At 46.9% G+C, this 4,284-nt stretch overlaps 1 long non-coding RNA gene across 2 annotated transcripts in view; it reads left to right on the top strand.

Annotated features, from left to right (window-relative positions):
• Window positions 1-3,852: 3,852 nt before the first annotated feature.
• LOC103747764 overlaps window positions 3,853-4,284 on the top strand; it is a 5,327-nt gene continuing 4,895 nt past the window's right edge. The window contains exon 1 of one of the 2 annotated variants that reach the window (XR_607860.3): window positions 3,853-4,024. This is a non-coding gene — a long non-coding RNA (uncharacterized LOC103747764). The other variant, XR_607859.1, reaches the window with a different exon arrangement.

The raw sequence follows: 4,284 nt of genomic DNA, 5'->3' as shown, positions 1-4,284 counted from the left end.
AACCTCCCTGCCTCACTTCAGCCTCCTTTTTTTTTTTTTTTTTTCAAGGCTGGGGATTGCATCCATGGCTTTGCACATGCTGGGCAAGTGTTTTACCACTGAACTACATTCTCAGCCCTGGTCTCTGAGTCAGGAAACTTTGCAGCTTTAGGGCTGGCATCATAACTAACTAAGTAGCTGTGGATAAGTTACTTTAACTTCTCTGTGTCCCAGAAATAAAAATGATACGAGTGCCCTCTGCCCGAATGACCTCATAGATGCACAAATGAAAGGGCATTCATGGGCTGGTGGGATGAAAAACACTACACATGAGCTGGTGTAATGGCTCTGTGGGTAAAGGTGCTTACCGCCAATCCTAATGACCTGAATTTGATTCCTTGAGTCCACAGGATGGAAGGAGAGAACCGACTCCCCAAAATTTTCTTCTGATCTCCACATGCCCGCTGTGACATACATATGCACCCCCCCCACTAAATAAATCTAAAAGGTGAAAGACTTATACTACCTAAAGAGCCAGAGTATAAAATAAATAAATGTAAAGAACCACACACACAAAAAGAAATGCTACTTGTGAAGTATACTTGATAAAAAAAAGGAGCGTTATATGCATGAAAAATTTAAAAAGCCTTAGTATAATGTCCATGGAAAAAGAAGTAGCAGCCTAGTACAACCTTCTATGGGCAAGTACTATGCTAAACAGGCATAATGGTCTATGCACACCCCTGCACATAGGTACTGTTAGGTTCAATTTAGAGATGAGGGACTCTAGGAGTTGGGTGGCTGGGAAGCTCATCCAAAGTCAGGCTCGTAGGAACTAGTGGAGCAGGATTTAAATCCAGGTTGGACTCAGAGTCTCCTGAGTCTCAGTCTGGTTCTTCAGCACACCTCTCAGTTCTGTACTTTGGAATTATATGTATTGCCTTCAAATGTTACTCAGAAGGGACTAACATCAAAATGTTAGGTCATAGAGCTGTAATCCCAGCACTAGGGAGTTTGAAGCAGGAGGGCTCAGAATTTGAGGGCAGCCTGAGCTGTTTGAGACCAGTGACTGTCTCAGCAACAGCAACAACAAAAGGTACTTCAGATATAGCCTCATGAAAAATATGAAACTTGACTCAATGTATGAGATTAATAAATTTCAAAATTATTCCATGCAATATTTTCTGTATAAAATGTAACTTGGACGTCTTAAGACAGACTGAAGTTACTGGTAAGATTTTTCTTTAGTGTTATAGCATGAGTTGTCACTGGTGAAGGCCAAAGCAAACCATGGAAAACTAGAAGAGGAAGAAGGATAGAAAGATTCACAAAGAAAAATCCCAAAGGAGACCTTCCAGAAGGCAACTTAGATTTTTTACTTTATGGGAAGTAGGTTAGAATGGGTAAATTGAAATTCTCCACTGGAATGGGGTACAGAATGGATAAAGTCTTGGGTGACACAATAAAGTTCCAGGGGGAACATCTTGGCAGACGGGAAAGGACACCTTTCTCTGTGAATTTTGCAACCCTTTTAGCTGATGAGATGGCTCACAAAATGTAGCTCCTTCATGCCTCACCAATTTTGGCTATTATATCCAGCTGGATATTTCTTTCGTGAATCACACAGCTGCAGAGAGGATACTTTCCTGCTCCTGCTACCTTCAATGAAAGAGCAAACATCAAGAGAGCTACACTAAGAGGTAGGCACTGTTCTAACTCTTATGTACAATAATTCTTTGTTGTTTGTTTAAAAATGTTTATTATTTTTATTTTATGTGTAATTGCACCCATGTCACGCAACGCCTGTGGAGATCAGAAGAGGGCATTGAATCCCCTGGAATTGGAGTTACGGTTGTTAGCCACCATTTGAGTCCTATTCAAGAACAGCCAATGCTTTTATCTACTGGGCTATCTCTCCAGCACCCCCCCCCCTTTTTTTTTGTCTTTTTGAGACAGGGTCTCCTTATAGCCCCCAGCTGTCCTGGAACTCACTATATATACGTAGACCAGGCTGGCCTTGAACTCACAAAGATCCACCTGCCTCTGGCTCCCAAGTGCTGGGATTAAAGGCATGTGCCACCACACCCAGCCTCAGCCCTTTGTTTTTGAGACAGGGTTGTGCTATGTAGTGCTGGCTGGCCCAGAACTTCCTATGTAGACCAGGAACTTGCAGTGATTTGCCTGCCTCTGCCTTCTGAATGCTGGAATTATAGGCATGCACTGCAACACCTGGTATACAATGATTCTCTTTTCTTTTTTCTTTCCTTAAAATATTTTTTATGTGAATGAGTATTGCCTGCATGTATGAGTGCACCGGTGTCCTGTAGAGGTCAGAAGAGGGTGTTAAATCTCCTGGAGCTGGAGTTCCGGACAGTTGTTAGCTAGGCCCATGTGGGTGCTGGGAATTGAACCTGGGTCCTCTGCAAGAGCAGCCAGTGCTCTTAACCACAGAGCCATCTCTCCAGCCCCCACAATGATTCTTTTTTATTTTCTATTTTTGATCTTTTTGAGACAAGGTCTCCCTGTAGCCCCAGCTGACCTGGAACTCACTATGTAGACTAGGCTGGCCTTGAACTTAGCCTCTGACTCCCAAGTGCTGGGATTAAAGGCCTGTGCTACCACATCCAGTCCGGCCCCCACAATGATTCTTTAATAACTCATTAATTATGGCATTGTTATTGCCATTTTACAGATAAAGAAGCTGAAGCTTTCTGCCTGAAGTAAAATCTCACAGGCAGCATTTTAGCTGAGACAGCCTGCCTAGAGGCTGTATTCTTAGCATTCCATTAGCACATTTCCTTAAGTCAATACTGAAAATGAAGAGGAAGAGGAAATAAAGGGGAGGAGGGGCAAGAGTGGAGAGCACAGGGGAAGGGTAGAAACAAAAATGATGAAATAAATGGAACCTATGAATGCCACCAGTTAGTTCAACAAGTGATTCTAGGGCACTGCTGTAGCACGGCCCTCGGGATTAGTCAGTAGTCCTTTCGCCATCCTGGGAGAGGGGTGCAGAATCTGGCACAGAGCAACATTTCTATACAGTGTGGTAACTGTTAAACAGGAAAGTCCACCGGTGCTGGACAGAAATTCCTGTGTTCCCAAGCACATCCCAAATAGTGGAAAGTTACTGAGCAACAGGGGCTGACCATTTAAGGCTCAGGCTAATGCAGTCACAGACTAATGAGTGGATTTCATCGTCGGTTTGCTCCCGTAAAACTAACCTTGTTTTTACGAGACAGTTCTGCAAAAAGTGAAATTTAAACAAATTTGCACCGTTACCAGGTTTGGTCTGTTTTACTTTTAAAGTCTGTAAAACACTTGGACTAAACTTTAAATCGAACGGACTAAGACTTGCAATGAAAATTTAAAGCTATTCTACCACTAAATTATTTTAACTTTAGCTTTTAAGTTTTCACAATAAAAGGGTTGAAAGAAATAGTCCATTAAAATCTGCAGGGTGCTGACTAATCTTTTTGCGTTATCATATTATCATGAAAAAGTAAATTGCTTTATCCTAAAGCTTTTGCTCTTTAAACGAATGATGAGCAAGTGCCTCGCAACAGAGACCGAAGAAGTCTGTCCCGAGGAAATCTAAAGCGCCAGCAAGAGCTGGTGGGACCTCCCGGTGGATTACTGCTGCAGAGTACTATCCTGCCGGGGGGATGGGGGGGGGTGGGGTTGGGGGGCTGGATATTCCTAGGATGGGAGGGCTCTCCTATCCGGGTCCATCTGCATCGGCCGGCTGGATCGCGTGGGACCAAAGCTCAGTCCCCTGCGTTGTCCCACCGCGTAGCGGCGCCCATCGGGCGGCTCCCCAGCTCCGGGAGGATTCCGGTCGGGTCTCCCCCAACGCACCCCCGCCCGCCCACTCCCCGAGAGTCGCTCAAGACCGGGGCGATCCCAACAAAGCGAGGGCCTCGGGAAGGGGCGGCCGCGAGCCGAGCACACACGGCTCCAGGCCGGACAGACGCGGCCCCATCGCCCACTGGGGCGGCGCCCCCTCTCAGGGACCTGCCTAGCCTTAGGTCCCCCTTTCTGCAGGCGGGTAAGAAACTCAGCCTGGGGTCGGGCACATCCACCCCGCACCGCGCCCGAGGCTCCGACTTTTCTTTTCAGGGGGTAAGATGGCAGGGCCGGGGGAACAAGGGGAACAAAGGAAATTTGGGTCGCCAAGCGGCTTGTGTAGCTCGCGTGCGAGCCTCGAGGCCCGCGTGGGAGTCGCCCCACGCCTGTGCTAGCCCTAGCGCAGCCCGCTCCGGGCAACCCAAGCCCGCGGCGCCCGCCCACCTGCCGCGCCGGCCACCC

This window comes from Nannospalax galili, unplaced genomic scaffold (assembly GCF_000622305.1).
Source record: "Nannospalax galili isolate Female #2095 unplaced genomic scaffold, S.galili_v1.0 scaffold324, whole genome shotgun sequence".
NCBI lineage: Eukaryota > Metazoa > Chordata > Mammalia > Rodentia > Spalacidae > Nannospalax > Nannospalax galili.
The sequence above is the reverse complement of the archived record's forward strand: the minus strand, read 5'-3'. Positions and strand labels throughout refer to the sequence as shown.